Here is a 26,011-nt window from a genome sequence, read left to right as displayed (position 1 = left end):
ACACACACACACACACACACACACACACACACACACACCTACCCTGATACCAGCAATCTTAAGTTGTATCTCCTCAGAGGTAAGCCCAGTGCCCACAGTGTGGTTTTAGAACTAAACAGATAGCACTCTTATCCTGACAGCTCAATCCCTCCTCCTAACTTATACCTCAAATCCCCATCCTCAGCTCTGGGCCCCCAAAACGACCCACTAGGATCAGCCCTACCATCGGCCACTACCCCATGAGCGACTCTAACTGAAGGCCAAGCTCTCTGTCTCCTTTCTTCACTGTGTCCCCTCTTACAGATGTGTGCTTTCCTCGGCACGTGCGTGTCTCCTTCCCTCTTGTCTTCCCCCAAGGTCTTGTGTTCTCTAAGGGTTTACTCTCTGATCTTGGCTAGTCTCTGGGCTTTCGATCATAATCTGCCATACATCAATAACTAACCATCATAGAACTCTAAGTCCCTGACCTCTTGGGATGGAGTTCTTTCTGCCTGGCTTGTGAGGGAAGGCTGGGGGAAAGAACTAACCCATGCGCTGGGTCTTGAAGGATGAGTAGAGCTCCCTGGTTGGAGGGCAGAAGTTAGGAGACAGATGGAAGGGCGCGGCAGGGGAAGATCCCGAGGCCTGTGGGGCTGGAAAGGGGGAGCTATGGGATGGAGAGGCTGACTTGTGTTTGCTAGTGTGCACCGATCTTGAAAGCACAGCAGACACACCTCATTTTACTGCTCTTTGCTTTATTGCTCTTAGAAGACGGCCGTCTCTTAGAAAATGCAGGCTTGTGACAACCTTGGGTAGAGCCGTTTTCCCGACAGCTGAGCTCCCTTGGCGTCTTGTTTCGGTCAGCCTCCCAACGTTCCACGCTTTTTCATCATGCTCTTCCACGCTGGAGAGACCACAAGCTCGTGTGAACATCACTGAAATGCACTGCACACCACTTCATTGATTGCAGGGGTCTGGCACCAACGGGGTGCTCTCTGCAAGGCACGTCTGAAGCAGGCACACTTATGCTGGGTGTTGGGTGAGGTCGACGAAAACTAGACTTTAAAGAGCCCTTGGTGCCATGCAGGGAAGTCAGAACTTTATTTTGTCGACAGTGAAAATCCACCAAGCTTTTTTTTTTTTAAATCAGGGAAATGGCATAATAATTATAGATGGGGTTTAGAGCAGGCCTAACTCTTTGACCATATAAAGGAAGTTTCGAAGGGAAAATTTCAAATCACACTAGCTGACCATTTTTGGATGCTGCTGTGGATTTTGATTAGATTGGACCCTTCCTTTGCTTTACTCGCTCCAAACTTTACTTCTTCTGGTCTCTTAACAACCACCTGTCTTGAAATGCCCTCAATATTGATGTTGCTATAGCAGCCTCTGGAATGCCAGCTCTCTGGCGGCATAGTGGTTATGCGTTGGACTGCTAACCACAAGGTGGGCAGTTCTAAACCACCAGCTGCTCCATGGGAGAAAAATGAGGCTTTCGATGCCCGTGAAGAGTTACAGTCTGGAAAACCCACTGGGGCAATTCTATGCTGTCCTACAGGGTCACTATGAGTCAGAACTGACTCAATGGCAGTGAGTCCGTTTGTTTGAATAGGTTCCCCAAAGTCCTCACCTATCCCCACACTTATTTTCAAATGGCACCGACTTGCCCCCACACTGCCCAGCTATCCTCAGCCTTTCAAGGATTTACACTCACTCTGTCTCCGTTTTCATGTTAAGTCCTGGCCTTTCAGAGACACAGGGCCACATCCTAAGCATGTTGGCCTTTTCACAGGTGCCTGTAGGAGACACCGTGCCTTGGTTGATCTTAAAACTGACAATAACGATGGCTTTGTGCAAGAAATATTTTGAACCTAGCAGTTTCTGGAATGTCATTCAGTTCTCACCACATAGGAGATTCTTACTTCTCCTTGGTCTGGCTTGCCTCCACTCCACCCCCTTCTACCCACAGTGGCTCTGGGTGCAGCTGTACTCAAGGAAGGGCTGAGTGTGAGGAGGTGGAAGGGGGATACTGCCACATCTAACCATGCAGTCAGCTTTTTTTCTTTTCAAAGCTCTATCTCACTCCCTCTGGGACAAATTTCGGAAGTTACAGCTCTAGCATTCCAAACTAGAGAGGAGATTAGCTTTTAAAATTGAACAATGATAGAATTTTGGATCCAGTCCTTCTAGTTTCTTTGAAAACTATTTCCTGGAGTCTTCTGTGGCCTTTCACAGAGCCATGGCAATCTACAGACCAGGAGTCTTGCAAACTTCAGACGTCTCTCCTTCCCGCCAAGGTCCTCAGCGCTGCCCCTAGCACATCATATCGCTCACCAAACAAGCCTGGAGAAAGGCTTCCACTCACCAGGGTATGTTCCTGAGTTCCGAAGCCAATCTCATTTCTAAGAAGTTAAGCACCCATGGCATAACTCGTGATTGATCCAAAAAGACTTCAACTGTCTTTTGCCAAAACATGGGCTGCATTTCAAATCTAGAAATATTGTGAATTTCATTCTCTGGACGATCATCATACTAGCATAGCAATTTTCCTTTTTAAGAAAAGTGTGCCAACTCTGACATGACCAAACAAACAATGGATGAATGTGCAAGAATGACAGACAATTCCCTTCTCTTGTTTGGTTTTCTTTGTTATTTTTCTCCTTCTTCTTCTTCTTCTTCTTCTTCTTCTTCTTCTTCTTCTTCTTCTTCTTCTTCTTCTTCTTCTTCTTCTTTTTAACCAAATCTCAAGACTTTTATTCTTCAGACTATTTTCTGTGCATACCTATTAGGGTTCGTTCCTGGTAAATGTCTTAATGACTCTCAGGATGGCCAAGTATTTGAACTGTAGACCAAGAGAAAACAAAGAGCCCCTCTGAAAAATAGATAATAGATAAATAAATTGATGGGTAGATAGATAAGAGATGAATGAATGAACCCTACTGCGATGGAGTCTATTATGACTCATGGAGACCCTGTAGGCCAAGGTAGAACTGTCCCTGTGGGTTTCTGAGACGGCAACTCTTCACGAGAGTAGAAAGCCTCATCGTTCCCCTGTGGGCCAGCTGGTGGTTTTGAACTATTAAACCTCACAGCTAGCAGTCCAACACGTAACCTCTGCACCACCTAAGGCAGAGGCATAGAGCTCTATAAAGGAGACATTCTGATTGTTGGCCTATGAAAGATGGAGCTCTTGACCCTAAAAAAGGACATCATTCTTGATAAAGGAGAGGGTCAGCCAAAAAAAAAAAAAAAAAAGAGGAAGACGCTCAACTAGCGGGATTGGTGCCATGACTAAAACACGGAGTCCAATGTGGCCACCGTAAGGATGGCGCAGGTCTGGATAGTATTTCATCGTGTTGCGCATAGAGTCTTTCTGAGTCGAAACGGGTTTGCTGACATCTAACAACAGCAATCGTCTTTCTTTATTTAAAACATTAGAATGGTGTTCATCATAGATTTGGGAGCCTTCATTTTTATTTTTTAAACATTGTGCTAAGATAGTCTTATCTTGCTTAAACATCTTGGTCCCGCCTTAAAATTTTCACCTAAAGTAAATGTTCACCCACCTTGACCTAGCCACGCCATAGCCCTCACTCCTTTTACCGTAAGATCTCACAGGTCACCAAACATGATCTATTTCTCCTCCCTATGACTCTTAAGTGTCGCCATGTGAATTTCCTCAACCGACAGAACGGGGCAGAAAGGATGAGGTTCCACATCTTAGTCTGTCTTAAGAAATTGGGCTGGCCCTCTTTCACTTCTACCATCACGATGAGACCCTGTCTTCTGTCCCAGGAGGAGGAGAGACACAGAGCAGTCACTCCAGCTGGGCCCAGCTTAGATCAGCCAATCTCCAGCCAACATATAGCTAAAAAGCATAAATGTTTATCGCCATATGCCATTGAGTTTTCATTACACAAAAACGTGTTCCTCCTACCACCGCTCATTTCATTCTAGCTCAGTAGTATGCGCTAATCCTGGTAAACCCATTCCTGTTTGCTTTGCAGGCTTTGGTTTAAGACCGGTGATATCTATGCTCATTGGGGCCAATAAAAATGGCAAGATTGGCTGGAATCTTCAGGGAAAATTATTTCTGATATTTATGAGACCCGTGTGTGTGAGTCCCTCTATTTTTTAACTACCTGTGTTAGGTGGCCATAGTGGTTACACATGGGGCTGCTTACCCCAAGGTTGGCAGTTCGAAACCACCAGCTGCTCCATGCAGAGAGCTGAGGCTCTACTCCTGTAAAGAGTTACAGTCTTGGAAACCCACAGGGGCAGTTCTACTCTGTCCTATGGTGTCACCATGAGTCAGAATCCACTCGATGGCAGTGAATTTGGTCTTACTTCTTTGTGAATAATGAAGCATAGAGTTCCAATGACCAATAGCAATCATGCTAAGATCTTCAGAAGAACTAGTCCATTCTCACAGTGGTACCAAACTCAAAACCAAAGTCACTACCATTGAGTCAATATGAACTCATAAAGACCCTGTAAGACAGGGCAGAACTGTCCCTGTGAATTTCCAAGGCGGTAGCTGTTTACAGTAGTAGAAAGGCCCATCTTTCTCCCTCTGAGCAGCTGGTGGTTCGGAACTGCCGACCTTGTGGATGGCAGCCCAACAGGTAACCAGTACACCACCAGGGCTCCTCTACAGAGTGGTACAAAGCATGAAAACCAGAAAGGGGGTGGGGAATGAAGCCAAAGGCCTAATAAAACTGTGCCTGAAGGCTGACCAACTTCTGCATTTTCATCCACATGTTTAGGATACTCCCTTATCGTTCCGGAAGGAATTCTGTTTCTTCCAGCCAAGGGCTTCCTAATGAGCTGATGTAGACTAATCCATAGTCCTATAGAGAATTCCACACTCCTTCCCTCCCGTCTCCATTCCCCATGCTGCCTCTTCCTCCCTCCATGGTCATAACTATATGCATAAGGTCTCACCTTTACTCCAGGTCATTTCTGCTTTCAAAAAGATGACATAAATTATAACACCTGAGGGAATATTATGCATCCATTAAAAATAAGATAAGTGTGACGTCAACTTTTACTCTGCTTCTGGAGCTAGGCTATAGCATAATGCTGAGTGATAAGGGGAAATGCTAAATATAGACGATACAAGAGTCAGGCTCTAAACAAATGATAAATCTGTGGGACAGGAGTATGTATACATATATCTACAAAGAAATAAGACTGGAAAGACATCTTAAAACTGTTCATGATGATGTTCATCCATGAATGGTAGACACGGGCAGTTGGTCCCTTTTTTGCATTTTCCCACATTTGTCATGTTTCCTATGATTAGTTTCTATTCATTTGTCACACGGGGATAAAAAACTTATGTTCACATCTTGGATAAAGAGTATACCTCTTGGCATTTCCATCATCTAGGTTGGTGAACATTTCTTGCTTCTTTCAGTGGGTTTTGATGTCGCCTGGGTAAACCGTATCCGCTGGGTGTCTAAGCCAGAGACAGAAAGATCAAGGCAACGGGGTATTTTCGGCCTGTTAAAAGGTCCTTCACACTTAGAACTGCCCCTCTTTTTAACATTTCAATTTGAAATTTGGAAGGGAGAAGAAGGACAAACAGGCACAGCAGACCATGCCTGCCACTCAGGCCCCCTCACTGGAGACATTTCCCACAGGGACAGGAGAAGGGAGGGAGAGGGAGAGTCATGAGACCCAGCCAGCTGGGGGCGAGCGAGGGCAGCTACCACTTCCCATCCCAGCTAGTGGGAAGTAACTGGTTGCCCCTTTAATGCTGGTCTAGGGAGAATTCAGATTATGCTAAGAGATTGGTCTAGGGAAAACTCACATTAGGCTAAGAGACATTTCTGGAGCAAGCTGATTACCATGTCGAAGACATACATTATTTTAATGAAAAAGAGCATTCTTACGATTTTCATCTCAAACTGATACTACCGCCTTCCCTATACATGCATACATGTGTGCGTGCATGCGTATATGTATTACTTAATGGAATTTGAATAAAGGAAATGGGATTATAAGGCTGGAATGCTCTACTAACATGTAGAACTCAATTTCATACTTATAAACCAAATTGGTTATCATAATCAAGTCCTCAGTCTTTTATGAAACTCTTCACAAACATTATCTGATGCTCACAGCAGCCCAGGGTGGTACTTAGACCACTGCCTGCCTTCCCATTATGGACACAGCACAACAAGGTCCAGAAAGTCAGGGTTAGGGGTCAAACCCAAATCTTAGATAGTCAAGGGCCCTTTCTATTAAATGACTTGTACATTTACTATGCTGATATAATGGAGAAAATATCTCATTTGCTTCCTTTCGAATGCATTTATTTAATGGAAAAAAAAAAAAAAAAGATCACATGGGATAAAATCTTCCACACATGGAAGCGCCCAATACTGTCCCTGGAGCAGTGGGTGTTCCAAGTATATACCAAATATAGAACGATTGACAAGCTGTTGATCTTAATAAGGAACAGACTTCTTTAGAAAATTATAGCCTTTATATTAGATTTTTCATTACTCTTTACTTGAAAAATGCCTACATGCAACCGAAAGATTGCATCCAGAAGATTTTTTTTATTGTCTCAAATATCAAAGAACTTGAGGTCAAAGTTTCTTAAGGTAGCAATTTCTCTTTTTTTAACAGTAAATTCAGGATACGTTAACTTGGACTATATTTTTAAAGAAAACACATCTGATCCTAAACTCTCATGTACGAAATAAGAAGGAATAAAGCTAGAGACCACATTTGTTGGTGCTACAAAATAAAATTTTTCAGAAACCACCATCCAAGTGGTTTTCTGCTTCTAAACAAGCTGGGTTGGGCTTGGAGAATACGAAGGCCTACATGCTAGAGACACAGCCATGCCCGGGCAGTTTGTGTCTGCACAACACACAGGAATCACTTCTGCGGAGCGGGAAAAGCTCAGCCAACCCTGCAGATGCTTCCAAAGACTCAGACTATTTGGGCTAATAGAGAAAAATATGGGGCTGCAAGTGCATGAATTTTCCACTTTTTCACCTGATAAAGTTCTCTGAAAAAGTCTTCCTGGAGACTTGGAATTGTGGTATTGTGCACCCACCTGAGTGTCTACTAGTCCTAACTTATGTCAGCCAGTGGATGGGGAAAACTACGGGTAAAGACCCATGTGTCATTAAAATGGACTCACCAAAGGGGAACCCACAGTATGTGGACAGAAGTAGCTGAAGGAGGCTGGCCAGCCCGGCCTGACCTTCAAGACTCTTATAGGCTAGGCTAGTCAGTGTGACTCCTGAGCCAACTGTTTCAGAATCACCTGGGGAAGCCTATCAATAATGCAAACTCCGTGGGCTTCATTTATGATCATTATGGTTCTAGAATTTATACTTTTATGACTTCTATTTACGTTTATATTCTGAATAAGAATTTCTGGGGCCAGGGTTTGGAATGTGCATTTTAACAAGTGTGCTCTGGAGAGTGAAGGCAAATATAAGCAAAGGCAAATTCATGAAACTCTCATCCAGGAGTTGCAGCCCTGCTAGGTGGGAAAATGACCAATATTTGGTCCAAAAAAACCCCAAAACATCAAAACACACGCTAGGCAGAAAGAAGTTCAAAGATTGATGAGTGATGACATTACCAAAAGCAAAATCAAAGTGGGAGGCCTCTCACTCCCCAATTTCGAAACCGATTATCCAGCCCCAGTAGTCAGAAGTACTGGTACAACAACAGATATGTAGACCAGCGGATTAGAACCTAGAATCCAGAAATACAACCAAGGACCTACCATTGGCTGCATTTTGACAAAGGAGTAAAACACATTGCGGTGGAGAGAGATAGCCTTTTCCATAAATGATCCTAGAAAAATTGGATGTCCACTTACAAAAGAATGAAACTAGACCAGGCACAAAAATGAACTCAAAATGGACTAAAGACCCAAATGGAAATCCTAGAACCACAACTCTCCTAGATGAAAAGAGAGGGGCAGAAAAGTGGTGATGGGAGACGTCGGACAGTGTAAGACATGACAAAATAATAAAATTTATATATTATCAAGAGTTCGTGAGGGAGGTGGGGCAGAGAGGGAAGGGAAAAATGAGGAGCTGATACCAAGGGCTCAAGTAGAAAGAAAATACTTTGAGAATGATGATGGCAACAAATGTACAAATGTGCTTGACAGAATGGATGGATGGATGGATTATGATAATAGTTGTACGAGTCCTCAATAAAATGATTTAAGAAACAATAGGGGCAGACTTAAGGGCTCTAATAAAAGGCATAAATACATTGCCAAGCATAATGAAAAACAACTATACTACAGAAGACAAACTAGAGGACGGGGACCTTCTAAAAATAAGACATTTATGTCCATCAAACAAACTCAGCAAAAGAGGAAAAAAGAGAACCCACAGATTGTGGGGAAATATTTGGCAGTGACATATCAAAGGGCTAATTTTAAAAATCTATAGGAAACTACAACACCTTAATAAGAAAGCGCAAATGATTCTATCCAATGGGTAGAAGACATGAATGGACAGTTTGCTAAAGATGGCATCCACACTTTCACCCCTGCATGCCCGGAGCCCCCCTCGGCTGTTCCCATGTGCAAATTTACCCAGAAGGAGCTTTGAGAAGACTGCAAAGCAGTGAGTTCTGACAGTATTGATGAAATCTGTACAGAGTTCTCTGGCCTCTTCACAGAAGTCAAACGAGAGGATACATTCAATGATCTCTACCAGTTTACCCTTCAACTTGGACTGAGCTCTGCAGAAAGGGAGCAGCCGGCATCTCAAAAGAGCTTTTGCCCAGCGGAAGTGAGTCTTCACCCCTATGAGACCATTGCCTAGCCTTCCAGAAGAGAATCCTTCAGGGATCAAGTATCTCCAGGGACAGCAAGGACAGCAGACTAGGCCCAGATAACTATGGGAGTGGGCAATGGAACAAAGGAAAGAAGAGGGGAAGCGAGACGTGTCCTCAGCCCAGGCCGCAGGGTCTCTGTCCCTGGAGCAACAGCAGCCAGACCTTGCATCTGCCTCGCAGCCATTCAAGGGTTTGGGTCATTCTGGAGGTAACTGAACATCTGGCCTGAAAGGGATCTACACTACTGTGTCCTGGTTGAGGCCCTTTCTTCAAGTTTTGTGTGACTTCTTTTTAAATTTGATGGGGGGAAGGGCCTCCCAAATATTGAAACTGGTCGTTTATTGAGGCTTCTTTGGTTGAAGCAATTGAGATTGTGTGTGTGTGTGTGTGTGTGTGTGTGCTTGTTAGATTGAATTAACATTATGAAAGGACACTGTGCCAGAGCCTTAGTTTTACTTATGCCATTTCTCAGGGAAGGTCTGTACTCTGTGTAGCGTCCCCAGGGTGGTGCAAACATTGACGGAACCCAATAGCAAACCAAAAGGTTGATGTTTCAGCACACCCTGAGGGTCTCCTAAGCAAGGATTGGTGATCTGTTGTTCTTGTTCTTCTTCTTCACTGCTGTTGAGTTGGTTTTGACTCATAGCGACCCCACGAACGGCAAAACAAAATGCTACACGGTCCTGGGCCATTCTCACGGCTCTGCCAATGCCCGAGCCCATTGCTGCACCCACTGGGTCACTTCATCTCCTTGAGGGTCTTCCTCTGTTATGCTGCCCTTCTACTTTATCAACTATCATGTCCTTTTCCAAAGACTGGTCTCTCCTGACAACATGTCCAAAGTATGTAAGACGAAGTTTTGCCATCCCTGCCTCTAAGGAGCACTCTGACCTTGCTTCTTACAACACAGATTGGTTTGTCCTTTTAGCCATCCATGGTACTTTCCATAATCTTCTCCAGCACCGCAGTTCAAATGCATCTATTGGTCTATGGTCTTCCTTATTCAATGTCCAACTTTCACATGCATATGAGACTATTGAAAACCAACATGGCTTGGGTCAGGCGCACCTTAGTCTGAAAAGTAACATCCTTGCTCTTCAACACTCTAACGAGGTCTTGTTCAGAAAATTTACCTAATGCAACACCTCTTTTGATCTCTTGACTGCTGCTTCCATGAGCATCGATTGTGGATTCAAGCAAGATGAAATCTCAATCTTTTCTCCGTTTATCATGATGTTACCTATTGGTCCAGTTGTGAGGATTTTGGTCGCCTTTACATTGAATTGTAATATATGCTGAAGATACACAACCTTTGATCTTCATTAGCAAGTGCTTCAAATTCTCCTTGCTTTCAGCAAGCACGGTTGTTGCATATCCCTTCTGCGTGCTATTTGCATATCATAGATTATTAATAAACCTTACTCCAGTCCTGATGCCAACAGCTCCTTCATTTAATCCAGCTTCTCTGATGATTTGCTCTGAATACAGATCGAATACAAATGGTGAGAGGATATAACCCTGATGCACAACTTTTCTGATTTTAAACCATGCAGTATTCCCTGGTTCTGTCTGCACAACTGCCCCCTTGATTCATGTACAAGTTCCACATGAGCCCAATGAAGGGTCTGGAATCCCCATTCTTCTCATGGTTGTCCCTAGTTTATTATGATCTACACAGTTGAATGCCTTGGCATAATCAATAAAACACAAGTAAACAGCTTTCTGGGATTCTCCACTTTGAGCCAAAATCCATCGGATATCAGCATTGATATCCCTTGTTCCATGCTCTCTTCTGAATCTGGCCTGAACCTCTGGCAGCTCCCTGTCAATGTACTGCTGCAACTGTTAGTGGATGGTCTTAAGCACAATTTTACTTGCTTGTGATACCAATGATATTGTTCTATAATTTGAGCTTTCTGTTGGGTCACTTTTCTGTTGGGTATAAATATGGATTCTTCCAGTCAGTTGGCCAAGTAGCTGTCAATCCAAATGCTTCATCAGCTTGTTGAAACATTTCAATTGGTATTCCATCAATTCCTGGAGCTTTGTTTTGGCTAATGCTTTCAGTGCAGTTTGAACTTCTTCCTTCAGCACCAATGGTCATATGCTATCTCCTGAAATGATAGGCTGTTGACTAGTTCTTTTTGGTACAGTGACTGTACTTTCCATCTTTTTTTTTTAAGATTCCCTGCATCATTCACCATTTCGCCCATGGAATCTTTCGATATTGCAACTCTGGGCTTGAACTTTTTCTTGAATTCTTTCAGTTTAAGATACACTGAGTGTGTTCTTCCTTTTTGATTTTCTAATTCTTTGTCTTTGCACATTTTGCTATATTTGGTTTTATCTTCTCAAGTTGCCCTTTGCAATTTTCTATTCAGCTCTTTGACGTCATCCATTCCTCTAGTTGCTTTACGTATTCTATGATTAAGAGCAAATTTCAGTCTCTTCTGATATCTATCCACTTTGATCTTTTCTTTCATTATTGTCCTTTTAAAGACCTTTTGTTTTCTTCGTGAATGTTCTTGATGTCCTCCCACAGTTAATCAGGTCTTCTGTCATTAGTATTCCATGCATCAAATATGGTTTTGAGATGTTCTTGAAATTCAGGTGGGATAGACTCAAGATCACATTTTGGCTCTCGTAGACTTGTGTTCATTTTCTTCAGCTTTATTCGGAACTTAGATATGGCCTGATTTTCGCTGCTGATATGGAGCGTCTCCAGAATCTCTTCTCACGATGTCATCAATTTCATTACTGCATGTTTCATCTGGAAAAGGCCATTTAGATAGTTGCCTTTTGTGCTGTTGGAAAAAGGTATTTGCTATGAACAAGTTGTTGGTTTTGCGAACTCCTGCTTCATTTCTCTCACAAAGACTATGTTTTCTAACTATTGCCCCTTCCTCTTTGTTTCTAATTTTTACATTCCAATTACCAATCATTATCAATGCATCTTCATTGCACATTTGATCAAGTTCCAAATGAAGACATCCATAGAATGCTTCATCACCAGCTTTGGTGGTTGGTGCATAAATGTGAATAATAGTTGTACTGACTGGATTTCCTTGAAGGCAGATAGATGTAATCCTATCACAGACAGCATTGTACTTCAAGATTGATTTCGTAATGTCCTTTTTGACAACGAATCCAGCGCCATTCTTCTCGATAGTGCCACTCCTGGCCTATAAATCATACGATTTCCTTATTCAAAATGGCCAATGCCAGTCCATTTTCACTCAACAATGCCTCAGATATCAATCCTTTTGTGCATTCCATTTCATTTTTGACCCGTTCTGATTTTCTTAGATTCATACTTTGCACATTTCAAGTGTTGATCATCTGCAGATTTTTGTAGCTGCTTTTCCTCACCTTGTGCTGGGCCCCATCAGCAAATGAAGATCCCAGCTTTACGCTACTCACATCACCGTGAGGGACCCTCCTCCAAGAAAGCAGCTCCTCCGCAGTCATAGTTCGAATCCCCCAGACCCAAGTGCCCCTTCCTCCTGCACTGTCGTGGACGGTGTTTTGCTTCCATTCACTAGGCCTTCAGTGTCGGACACTGTTTGGAAGCTTTATGTCAGGTTTTCTGTGAGTCCTCCCTCCGAAGAGGACAGCCAATTCTTTCTTTGTTGTCTGTTCTTTGTCTAGAAGCTCCGCTGAAACCTGTTCACTGCTGGCATTTGAAATACCAGTGACATAACTTCCAGCATCACAGCAATGTACAAGCGATCTACTCCCCAAAAATCAGCCATAGGAAACCTTCCAACGTACAGCTCTACTGGGGTCCCCAGGAGTCAGAGTTGACTCCGACTCCTGTGTTTCGTGCTGTTCCCATGACTGGGTTTAGGTCGTGATGGTTCTTTGTGAAGATTTACACAGAGTTGAGTGGCGTTATTCACTGTCAACCAAGGTGCATGAGTTCCCAGACAACTTAAAAGCTTAGGGACAGCCAAGACCAACTGAGAATGTGTGTTATCTAATGATAGCCTCTTCATTTGCCTGAAACCCTTATCCCTCTCGCTCCTTGCTCATTCCTTCTTTGACCTATCGCATTTCACGTAGCAGTTTCCCCAGCCCCATGCTGCCGCTGTCCTCGAAGTCCTCCTCTGCGTGAACCTAGGGCACCGAGAACCACCAAGTACTGAAGGCTTCCGGTTTGTTGGAGGATGTCTTTGAAAGGTTTCTCACTTTGATGAAGTTTCTGCATTTTTATGGGGAAATCCTTTTTTTGTTTCCATTTCTCATTGGCCTTGGAGTCAATGTTTCTGCTCCTGGGGGTTGGAAAGCTGTGGCGGCAGCCAACTAGGTTGCAGGAAAACCCCCGTGGTACGGAGCTTTGCTTGATTTTTTATTTTTTCCTTTTTTTTCCATTGAGTATCATCAGCTTACTTGTCTGGTGAATGCAGGCGCCTGGGCTGGCCTGAGCTCTGCCAAAGAAACACCGGTGTGCCGTCCATGACCTTTATGGTGCTTTTCCCTTCTTGCTGTGCCATTGCACTTAAGCCCCCACCACCAGTTGCCACCGAGTCAAATCTGACTCATGGGGGCCCCATGTGTTATTGCAGAGTAGAACTGGACCTGGGGGTCGGCGGGGGGCGGGGGTGGTGGTTCAAGGCCCTGATCTTTCAGAAACTGATCACCAGACCTTTCTTCCGAGATACCCCTGGCTGAGTTCCAACCTCTAATCTTCCAGTTAGTCGTGAAGTTCCTAACCGGTCTCCCCAGGGACTCCACAGGACCATCAACCCCAAGAGTTATTTATTACTATTTTGGTTAATGTTATGGTATCTTTGGATAATTATAATCAGTATTTAAGTTTATGTTATCCTCCGGTCCTTCCCCTGCCCACAAATATGGATTTTACACACACACACACACACACACACACACACACACACACACACACGATGGGGCTTCAAAAAGTTAGTGGAAATATTCCATTATCTTTCGATTCTATTTTTCCTCTGAATTTTTAAAACCCTCTTATGTGTGCATATCTATAATACTTGTGTGTGTGTGTGTGTCTGTGTGTGTGTGAGAGTGAGAGAGAGAGAGAAACCAAACCATGAGGAACCCCCATGGTGTGGCAGGTCATGCACAGGGCTGTTACCTGCAAGATCAGCTGTCTGCACACACCAGCCTCTCTGAGAATGAGTGTTGACCATTGCAGATCCTACAAATAGTGACAGCCCCAGAAACCCACAGAGGCCGTGCTACTCTGCCCTATAGGGTGGCTGTGGAGCAGCTGAAATTGACATGATGGCAGTGGGTGTGGGGATATAAAAATATATGTACGTATAGATCTCTGTCTGTAGCCCATCATTTCTTTACCTGGGGAAACTGGCCATTAAAGAAGGAACAACCTTCCAAAAATAAAGTCTCAGAAGAGGACTAGGGAATGTCAGACTGAAAGAGGCTTTCCAATGTGAAATTGAACCAGGAAAGAGAAGCTGAATTTTTTCATAAGAGGGAGGGCATCTTCAGCCACTCCCTTCCGGAGGCTGGCTGGGGCCAAAGTGCCACACGGAGGGGGGCGGGCCGTGGGGGGGCCACGGAGCTGACTTGGTTTCCACTCGGTTTCATAACAGAGTCCTCCTGTTATTTTTCCATTTAGAAAAAGTTGTCCTGCAAAAACTGTTAGGGAAGGCAGGGTGACAGGAACTCACGCCAATCAACTTCTGACACTTGGGAAGAGGGTGAAAAGGAAATCCTTTAAATAGGAATTTACATTAAACGAGAAAAGAACAGAAAACTTCTCCCCATGACTAAGAGGTGCCGCAGTCAAACATCATCATTTTACAGCCAAGGAAAGACAGACTCAGGCCCCTTCAGCTGGTCGCCCTCAGGAGCAGCACCCATAGCCTCCTCTCAGCCCTTGGTGCTTGTTTTGTTTCGGTCGTTTTATTGGCAGATACTTCACATGTCATCGAATGTAATTGCCCCATCATATTAAGAGGTATATAATCATTACCACAATCGGGTTCCAGATATTGGTCTTCCCAAGCCATGATTTGGCTTCCATAAATAAAGAAGAGACAGGATGTAATTCTATATCCAGGGTTCGAGGGTCTATACTTACTGTTTCGAACAATAAGAGGATATTGGACAGGGTTATGTCGTGCAGTGGGTTAAGCTATGTGGTGCAAACTGAAACGGCTGCTCTATAGGGAAAAGATAAGGCAGACTGTTTACATAAAGACTTGCAGCCACTGAGACCCTGGGGGACAGTCTACTCTGCCCTCCAAGGCCACCATAAGCCAGAATGGACGCACAGCAGTGGGGGTTTGGGGTTTACAGTGAACCCTCATTTATCGCGGTTAATCAGTTCTAGACCCTACCATGATAAATGAAATTCCGCGAAGTAGGATTCCTTATTTGTAAATCAAATATTTTCGTAGTTAGAGCATAGAGGACATGAAAAAACACCCTTTAGTCACCATTACACTCGTATTACCCAATTTATTAAACGAAAAAGGGAAAATGCAGTAAAACATTTTGGACGTTACAATTATCATTTATAATTTATTATATTATTTATCGCATCTAGTTTACAGTATTACGACTTGTCACGATGCGCTTTGCTTCCTTGTTGAAAGTGAAAGTAGCCGTAGCACGGATGTTTTTTTCCTCTTTACGGATGGAGCGAACGGAAGACTCATTCAAGTCGAAATGGCGTGCAACCTCCACGATTTTCTTGCCATCTTTGATCATATCCGAAAGTTTTACCTTTTCCTGGATGGTGAGCATATTTTTATGGCGCTTATTTTTATGTCAGAAGGCTTAGAAGAAGCAGCTCGTTTAGGAGCCATCATAGGGCTTAGATAAAATTTCTTAAAAATCGCAAACAATTACAGTACACTGTACAAAAGCAAAAATGCATCTGATACATAGCTCTGATACGTAGCGATGCAGACAGAAGCGTGTACAGTATGAGCCAATCAGTGGCAGTAATGACAGAGCATGTGCTGTTATGCAAAAACGCGATAGAGTGAAGCCCCGGAAGTCGAAGCGCGAAGTGGCGAGGGTTCACTATATATAGGATGGGGAAAAACTCCCAGTCCATGCCCCTTAGGGCAGGTCATAAAGTCTCCCTGCTTAGTCCAAGCATGCCACTCCAAGACTAGGATTTGGGGTGGGAAAGGGGTGAGCTAGAGGCCCCACACGTCAGCTCATATTTCTCAGAGGCCTGCTTTGGAATAGGAATGTAGGTCAGAGGAGCTACCATGTAGTTGCTCATCTAATAACAATAACACTAGTTGGTTGGGTTTTGGTTTTGATGTTGGTTTTTAACACTTTTATTGGGACACAGTCCACACATCATACAATTCAATAGTTTGATCATATCAAGAAGAGCTGTACAATCATTACCACAATCCATTTTAGAACGTATTCTTCTTTCTTGTACTCCTTGTTATTAGCTCTTCATTTCCCCCCAAACTCCCCTGCCCTACCCTCAAGAAGCCATTAATTAGTGTCTCTCTAGACTCACCCATCCTGGACTTCATATACAGAAAAACATACAAAAAAGAAACAAAACTGGCAATGATAAAATAAAATACAGAAAAGCCTCCCTGGAAAAGAAAGCAGAAAACACTAAAAAGTGAAACAACTTTAACATGGATCAAAATGGAGCTCAAATGATAAGGTAAATAATACGAGGTTTTGTTTGTCATTTGTCCTTGTGCGCATGGCTCCGATCACCTCTCAAGAGCAGAGATGGTTGTAGAGAGTCATCTTACAGAAGACCGTAGAGAAATAAAGAAAAAATAATGAGCTACTGCTAGTTGTCACGTGGACAAATCACCTTGTACGTGTCATGATGAGGAGAAGGAGCCCCAGGACCGAAGAGCACACGCTGGCTGGTTCTGTGTATGTGAGAAGTTCGAGCAGGAAAAGGTGAGCTATGCTGATGGGTATCAGAGTCAGGGTGGCTTGGGGCTGGTGGCTTGGCAATCTCTTGGATTGACTAGGAAGAGATACGTTAGGGTTGCTGAGATGTGCTATATCTTGATCTGAGTGGTAGTTACCCTAGATGTGATAGTTAGGTTTTATTTCAAGCTGGCGGGCAGGGCCAGGATTCTCAGTACTTTGGCAAGCGATACCTCGTCATCTTCCAGGATGTGACCTAACACGATGTAATCAACTACACAATGGGATAGGCTACAAGAAGCCAATCTGTTGTAAGATTGGTGTGGGACCTAGCATCCTTACTCAAGTCATAGTCCTGGTGCAAACGAAAGGGAGTGTGAACTGCTTCTAACATAAGTGGATGTTGTGGAAAACTTGTTTGGTTTTTGCTGAATCTAGATCCTACATCTGGCTCATTGACCTCTGGTGCTGTGGACTTGCACCTATGACCTGCCATATTGCCTGCCAATCCTGTGAGTCAGCAGCAGCCTGCTAAGGGACCCAACAACCTTGGATTCCTTCACTTCTGCAGCTGCTAGCCTGCCATCGGGCCCCTCAGCAACTGGAACCAGTCGAAGCCTCCAGCGTAATATCTAACCCATGAACTTGGAGCCTGCCATGCATGCACTTGCCAGTTTCTACAACTGTGTGTGTCATCTTCTGAATACATGTGTATCTGTACTGTCCCTGATTTTCCTTCTCTAGAAAACCTAGCCCCACAACTTTCCTCTAGTTCCTAAATGCTTCCTCCCCACCCATTATCATGGTCCCAATTCTGCCTTACAAATCTGGCTAGACCAGAGGATGTACACTGGAACAGATAGGAACTGGAAACACAGGGAATCCAGGGCGAATGATCCCTTCAGGACCAGTGGTGAGGGTGGCCATACTGGGAGGGTGGTGGGAGGGTGGGATGGAAAGGGGGAACCGATTACAAAGATCTACATATAACCTCCCCTCTGGGGGACTGATAACAGAAAAGTAGGTGAAGGGAGATGTTGGACAGTGCAAGATATGACAAAATAATAATTTATAAATTATCAAGGGTTCATGGGCGGGGGGGGGGGGGGAAAATGAGGGTCTGATGCCAGGGGCTTAAGTGGAGAGGAAAGGTTTTGAGAATGATGAGGGCAATGAATGTACAACTGTTCTTTACACAACTGATGTATGTATGGATTGTGATAAGAGTTGTAGGAGCCCCTAATAAAATAATTAAAGAAAACCCAGCCCAAGACAGCCAGTGTGCACAGATGAAAGACATTTCCTGGCCTAAAGTGAAGACCTCTGAACTGCACTATATGGACGTTATTCTGCACTTAAAACAATTTTTTCTCATATGAAATCTATAATTTCCAAATAGTTCAAAATATTTAAGTACTCGGCTGCTAATCAAAACTTTGGAGGTTCAAGTCTGTCCAAAAGCCCTTCAACAGAGGGCCTCCCCGATCTGTCTGCTGGTGAACACGTCAGCCACTGAAAAGCTGTGAAACACAGTTCTCGGGTGACACACGGTGGGTCACCAAGAGTCAGGACCACCAGGATGACCACCAGTTTGGGCTTTAAAACAAGGTGTTTCTATGTTTAAAGTTCTGAAATCCTTAACATCAGGAATTTAGAACCTGCTATCTCCTCCTGACTAGATCAAAAAGCATCTCTTGTGGGTCATGTCTAATTACAATTCTCCTCTGAGCTTAAATTTCTTTTTTCTTTAAAAAGTTCGGAAGAGAGGTCCTGTCCCAGCCACTTGTCCCAAAGCGTATTTTGAGCTTAAGAAAATCAAGGCAAGAACAAGACATTTTAAACTCGTTTCTCTGTGCTGGTTCTTCCACGCTTTATCTGTAGAAATCCAAGGTGTTTCCAGTGCTGAGAATTTTCAGAGTGGCCTCCTGGCTGTGGGAATGTGGTCACCTCTATCGCGTCTACAGAAAGAAGGAAGGAGTACATGAAAGTAGTTTGGAGACGTAGCCATGGGGTGGGAGAGGTGACCTTTTAAAATGAGCCCATTTTCTTAAAATCTTGAGGGTGGGCAGGCGGCCATCTGGCTCAGAGGCAGCAGAGCCCACATGGAGGAACATGTCAGCCTGTGTGGTCACAGGGTGTCGAGGGGATCACTGAAGACAAGTGGGTGCATAAGCAAATGTGGCGAAGAAAGCTGATGGTACCCGGCTATCAAAAAGTATAGCATCTGGGGTCTTGAGGGCTTGGGGATAGGCAGGTGGCCATCAAGCTCAGAGGCAGCGAAGCCCACATGGAAGAAGCACACCAGCCTGTGTGATCGCGGGGTGTCAAAGGGATCAGGTAGAAGGCATCATCAGAACAAAAAAATCTTACCATAGTGAATGATGGGGGGAGTGCGGAGTGGAGACCCAAGGCCCATTAGTAAGCCACTGGAGATCCCCTTGCAGAGGGCCCTCGGGGAGGAGACGAGCCAGTCAGGGTGCGATCTAGCAACTAAGAAAAATACAACTTTCCTCTGGTCCCTAAATGTTTCCTCCCCACCCCCACTATCATGATCCGAATTCTATCTTGCAAGTCTGTCTAGACCAGAGGATGTACACTGGTACAGATAGGAACTGGAAACACAGGGAATCCAGGGCAGATGATCCCTTCAGGACCAGTGGTGTGAGTGGCAATACAGGGAGGGTAGAGGGAAAATGGGTTGGAAAGAGGGAGCTGATTACAAGGAACTATATGTGATCTCCTCCCTGGGGGACGGGCAACAGAAAAGTGGGTGAAGGGAGACGTCAGACAGGGCAAGATATGACAAAATAATAATTTATAAATGATCAAGGGCTCATGAGGGAGGAGGGAGAGGGGAGGGAGGGGAAAAATGAGGACCTAATGCCGGGGGCTTAAGTGGGGAGGAAATGTTTTGAGAATGATGAGGGCAATGAATGTATAAATGTGCTTTACACAATTGATGTATGTATGGATTGTGATAAGAGTTGTATGAGCCCCTAATAAAACGATTTAAAAATGAGCCCATTGAAGAGTTCGGTGGCAATGCTATAAAATAGACAGTTATAGTATTGGGCAGACAAAAATGCAGCATCTCCTTTCATTTTTTTTTTAGCAGCTCATGGTTTATTTTTATTTATTTTTAATCATTTTATTAGGGGCTCAGACAACTCTTATCACAATCCATACACACATCAATTGTGTGAAGCGCATTTGCACATTCCTTGCCCTCATCATTCTCAAAACATTTCCTCTCCACTTAAGCCCCCGGCATTAGGTCCTCATTTTTCCCCTCCCTCCCCGCTCCTTTCATTTTTAAAGATGAAGAGAGGGTTGTTGTTTTTAAAGCATGTGTTTTTCATAGCCTGCTTTACTTTATACCAATGATTCTAAGGTTTCTATTAAACAGAAAAACAAATTACAAGTCTGGCAACCACCAAGATGAAAGAGAGAAAAGCCTCCCTACGTGGAAGGGGGCTTTTAACCAATCGTGAAGTAATGACAAAACACCATGGTGGACTGACAGCATTGTTAAGGCTCCAAATTATAGTTAATGATCGCTAACTGATGTTGGGGGTACTCATGCCCATGGCTTGCTGACTGTTGGCAGAAAAGGGAAAAGGAGAAATGTGGGATCGGGTCTCCTCCAGAGAGCAGCTAAGTTAAATGGATCCAGCTGAGACACAGTAGCTTCCAGAGTTGAATAACTTCTAATCAACTACATGAATCAAGTCCAGCCCTCCCTTGTGTGCCCAGCCAGGCTACTGTATCAGTCGCGCGGGAATAAATTTAGCACCCCGACAGTAGCTCTGGATCCAAATTCCAGGGACACCAGTTCAGGTCAGGACTCTTGTCTCAAAGCAGGTGGAACTTTGCTTGTCAAGGCAATTTAAGTGTGGTATTGAGTATCAGCTGAAGCGCAGCGCAATCCATGTTCCTTGAAGAAATGTAATATTTACCAGGAAATTGAGAGCTAAGGGAACTAAGCCTGGTGGGTGGGGGTGGGTGTTTAAGAGCGTCTGAACTCTGACAGAGAAGTTTAAACGATGTGCATAGGCAAAGAAAATGATTGGGTTCAAGTGATGGGCCACTCCTAGGCCAAGCATCAAAGTCATCAATAACTAGGTCTGTTTAAAAAAAAAAAATGAAGTTCACATTTTAGACTTGTCACCTGGCAAAATAAATTCCAAAGCAAATGGCCCTGAGGAGACTGTGTTCCTTGGCTGGATAAAAGTGTTGCTAAACTAACAGGGCATCAAGAAGAATTTTATCCAGCCCAAAGTTGGCAGCAACCGAAATGTCCATCAACAGAGGAATGGGTAAACACAATGTAGTATACACACAGGCTGAACGCTCAGTTGGTCCCAAAGAGACATGCAGTTGTGATACAGGCTATGACATGGATAAGTCTGGAAAATATTATGCTAAGAGAAAGAAGCCACACACAAAAGAAAAAGATATTGTAAGGTCCCGCTTATTTGACATTCCAGCATAGGCAACTGCACTGAGACAGAAAGTAGATTCGTGGTTGCCAATCGGGCTTGATGGGTAAGCTTCCTGGTTGGGGAGATGGAAAGGTTTTAAAAATGGCTGATGGTAATGGTTACACAACATGATCAGTATACCAAATGCCATTCACCTAAGATGGTTAAAATGGCAAATGTAATGTATATGTCTTTAATCTCAATTTTTTTAATGTAATAAGAAACAAATCCACATCACTATCCCTGTTTCAATTTGATGTTTTACATTAAACCCAAGAGAAAATACGAAGTTTCATGTTTCAGAATTAATAGTCTTTTAACTATTTCTAGGGGTTAAATATTTTGTCATGAAAGACAAGCAGGCAGATCCAATGTTAATAACTGTCCCCCCTCTAGGATTGATACAAAGCGCAAACGCTAAGAAGTTTTTATAACAATGTTTAATCTTGTAAATATTGTTCAAGGAAAGTGAGCAATTTTATCCTTGCAGCCAAAAAGCAGATGTTCTTAATTAAAAATAAATTGGTAGTTATCGATATCAAAACAATTTTTCAACCTAAATTTAACATAGTCTGATTACTATCCAGACACAGAAACCTCAATTTCATTTGGCCACCTACTAAGCAAAAGACACTATGTTGGCACTACAGGGAGGCCAAGATTTACCAGTCACATGGGATGTACATCCAAGGATGTACACCGGTACAGCCAGGGATGTACAACACATAAAACGTGCGTCAGAGGGATGTTGGACAGAAACTAACAGACTTCAAGGAAGAGGTGTCCATTTCAGCTGACCTGTAAGGAATTGATTGGTAGGAATACCAAGTTTCCCGCAAATGGGGATCCCTCATTTTGCCCTGATCATGCAGAGTCATCTCCGAGAGTTCTACTCTACAGCCCAGCCATACAATTTCCCAAGAGGAATTGCTAAGGGCTGTGTTGGGGCAGGCCAGTGGTCTTCAGGCCAGGCGCTCTCCCAAGCATTCCCCACCCACGTGCCCCTCGAAGCAGCCCTCTCTGCGGCTGTTTGACGGGCAGTCAGTCGGCTGTGCCAAGGCGAGCTCTTCTTGAATTTGGAAACTGGAGACTCTGGCAGGGTCTTTTCCTTCTTTCCAAGGCAGATTCCCAGCCCGCTTCCTGCCCGCTTCCAGGGAGGATCAAGTGAATGTTTTTCGGTTACACTGAAGGCAGTGCCCACTCGGCAAATTCATCGTGGGAATTCAGAAATGTGGAGGCAGCTATTGTGGGTTGTACTGGCCCCAGGCCACTCCCTCCCCTGCCCTCCCCATCCCCAAGTGCAGCCAGGTACTGCTTGAATATAGTGTTCTTGAACAAGAAAAAGGGCCAAACACCACTTCTTGGCCTCCTTGGCAGGATCCTGGGGCCTGAAAAGCCCCTGACCCGATGGTGAGGCAGGAGTCTTAGTGGGGAACCCTTGGTCATCAACAGCACGGAAGAGCAACCGGTACTTAAAGATGGCTTCCCACTCAGGGAACGTGGTCCAGGTGTCCCGCAAAGGAACATCTCAGAGGCCATGTCAAAGAGAGCCTCCTGATGGCGGCTAAGAATCAGCTGACTAACAGCAAGAGCGCTGCCCTGGCGGGCTGCTAACCAGCCAAAAGGTCAACAGTTTGAAACCACTAGCTTCTCCTGGACAGACTGAGTTTCAGAAACCCACAGGGTAGGTCTACCCTATCCTAGAGAGTCGCAATGAGACACAACTGGCATGATGGCAGTGAGTCTGGGTTTGTCTGTCTGTCTGTCTGTCTGCCTGCCTGTCTGTCTGTTTGTTTGAACAAAGCAAGAAAGAGGCCCTAGTAGGGCAGTGGTGAAGCACTAGGCTGCTAACCCTAGTAACCCTCGGGTCAGTGGTTAGAGCCAATCTGCAAACGAAAGCGCACGGCTTGGGGCACGTTCTGCTCTATCCTAAGGGGTTGTTCTAGGTCAGGATCAACTGATGGCAGTTCCCTCCCTCACAGTGGGGAGGTGGCTAATAAGAGATATCTTACCCTCGGTGGTGGTGGTGGAGGAGGTCATTCCAGTTAGTGTAGCAACCACAGAAGACAGAATGGACCAGATAGCAAAGTAGGAGAATAAGGAATGGCATTAGCATCAGTGACAGGAATGATATTTGCAAAGCATCCTCCTCTCCCATGAACCACAGTGGAAAGCACTAGAAGCCAACAGGACCGGGGGCCTGAGTATTATGTCAGAGTCTAACTTGAGTAGCTGTTAGGGATTGCCTTCCTAAGTGACCAGTTGGAATCCTAGTCCTTGTGCCTGTGGATGTAATCTAACAACATAATGTAATCACTCTCCATAACGCAGGCCAGCATTTATGTTGCAGAGGCCGTCTCAGCGGACGGTGTGCCCTAAACGTAATCTCTTCCCACAGGGACACGAAGAGACAGGCACAGACAGGCAAGACAGATGCTGTGTGAGAAACTGAGGACCAACTTGGGTGAGCCATCCTACAGACTAGGAGAAAATAAATGCCTGTTCTTGAAAGCCGCACACTCCGGAGTTGGGGTTGCACCGGCTTAAGGAACTAAAACCATGGTCGTGGGGAAAGGGTGAGCCACTGCCGGAGAAACGCAGTACGATCTTGCTTGCAATGCAACCCCCAGGACCCCGTTCAACTACATTGTGTCATTTCTTGGTTTTTTTTACTCCAACACTTTGCCCCCCTCTAAGAGGGACTGGCTAGGGAAATTAGCATCACCCCTCTTCAGAACTGTGCCATTTGTGAATCTGCTCTGGCCAGGTTTAGTAAATTGAAGCCTCAAAAAGAAAGTGGGCGGGGGGTCGGAGGGTGGGCGGGGATGAGGCAGAGTTTTGACTTACTTGAAATGATTCTGGAAAAAATGCATTTTAAGGGACAAGCGTTCTGAAACCTTTTTTTAAAGCGCAGCCATTTCCAGGGTTTACAATTTTGTGGGTCTCGCATGGCAAAGACCGTACAAGGCAAACCCAGCTTTTCCAGCGTGCTCTTCTAGAATGTTCTTGGATGGGGTTGAGGTTCAGACTATTTCCATCACGTAAGTCTACACCTTAGCTGTTTTCCAACATCTGAACATCACAGCGAATGCGAATGCTTCTCTTCTATTGTGCTGTGGGCTTTCTCCGCTTCCCGCAATCGGGGTCGTGTTTCATAGCCACAGGAATGGAAATAATACCCAGCAGCTCACTTTCCTCCTCTGTGACTTGTGTTTGTGTTTTAGTTCCTGCTTCCTGGAGCTTCCTGAGACCGCCCCTCCTCCCCACGCCCTCACCCTTTTCCTTCAAACACTACTCCATCCAACATCTTGACAGAAAAGCCCATGTATATGAAGAGTGGGATCAAGAGAGTGTAAGAGCCAAGGTTGAAGGCAAACCCCTCCAGCCCCACACAAAAATCTTTCAGGGTGTGCTAACAGCTATATTAAAAGTGCAAGCTCCCTAAAGTGGATTTTGCTTTTTCTATCATCTGATGCAGACCAACTACTACTGCTACAACAGGGCCTACAGACACCCTCTTCTGTTGATGGGAAGTTTGTCCCCAAGTCCAGTCTGCTCCTCCTGGTCCCTTGTGCTTTGCTCACACCTCTTTTAACTCCAAAGCCTGTCCATTGCCATGTTTTGAAAAGACCTATAGGTCTGGAGTCTGTTTATGGGTGTCACAATGCGATACCAGGCTCAAATTTGGACCCAACCTTATGGTCTACGGTTGTGTCCAACCTTTCCCATCTAAATCATCTTAAAAGGTTACGTCAAAGGAACAAAAGGTAGAGACAATGTAATCAGGTGTTAACTGAAGGATGAGACAGAGGTAGTCCCATCCACGACAAAAAGGGAACGTGTACGGAAAAGGATTGACCCATGTGACATGCAGGACAAGGGAGTCCGAACGCCATGGGTTGTCCTTGTGTCTTTATCACTCTCCAGGGGAGAGGGCGTCCTCTCCAGGGAACATGAGCATTCTGGTCCACTTAGCAGATATGTCCCCTAGTCTACAAAATAGACAGGAATATCATAATCTGACCCCCTCCCTGCTGAGATCACCCCACCCTTGGCCTTGCCTTTCACACCATGCTCCCCCAGAAGCCTTTGGTCATTTGGATTCCTGGATAGGTTTGCCTTAAAGAAGAGAAGTACTCATTGGAGAGTATGATTAGAGCAAGCATGTATTTTTTTTTTTTTTTTACCAAGAAAGACATCATGAGTGGCAAATTCGAAAGTCAGCAAGAGAAAGGCCCTCAATGAGATGGAAGGACACAGTGACTGATACAATGAAATCAAATATAGTGATGACTATGAGGAGGGTGCAGGACCAGGTGATGTTTCATTTGTTGGACACAGGTTCTCACTGAGTTGGAACCAATTCAGTTGCACCTGACAAAAACAGTATATCATCTGATGTGGATTAAATGGTGTCCTCCCAAACTATGAGTTGAAACCCTAAGGCCTGTACTTGTAAATATGACCTTGCTTGGAAATAACGGTTTCTTTTTTTAATAGAATCCATCTATAGTACAGTGGGTCCTAAACATAATCACTTCTGAGTTATAATAAGAGCAGGCTAGATCCAGATACATACTACAGTATTAGGGGGCACCATTCAAAGACAAGCACACATGGCAGATGCATCTAAAAGTCCAAGAAGTCTTCATATTACTGGCCAATAGAAGCTGAGATATACAACGAAAGATCTTTCCTATAGCCCAGTGGTTCTCAACCTTCCTAATGCCGTGACCCTTTCAGACAGTTCCTCATGTGGTGGTGACCCCCAAACATAAAATTATTTTTGTTGTAATCCTGGTGGGGACTGAGCATGATAGTGGGACAGGAGGAGAATCAAGGGAAATAGA

Source organism: Echinops telfairi, unplaced genomic scaffold, assembly GCF_000313985.2.
Source record: "Echinops telfairi isolate 266 unplaced genomic scaffold, ASM31398v2 ScPeMD7_3533;HRSCAF=4204_0, whole genome shotgun sequence".
Classification (NCBI taxonomy): domain Eukaryota; kingdom Metazoa; phylum Chordata; class Mammalia; order Afrosoricida; family Tenrecidae; genus Echinops; species Echinops telfairi.
The sequence above is the reverse complement of the archived record's forward strand: the minus strand, read 5'-3'. Positions refer to the sequence as shown.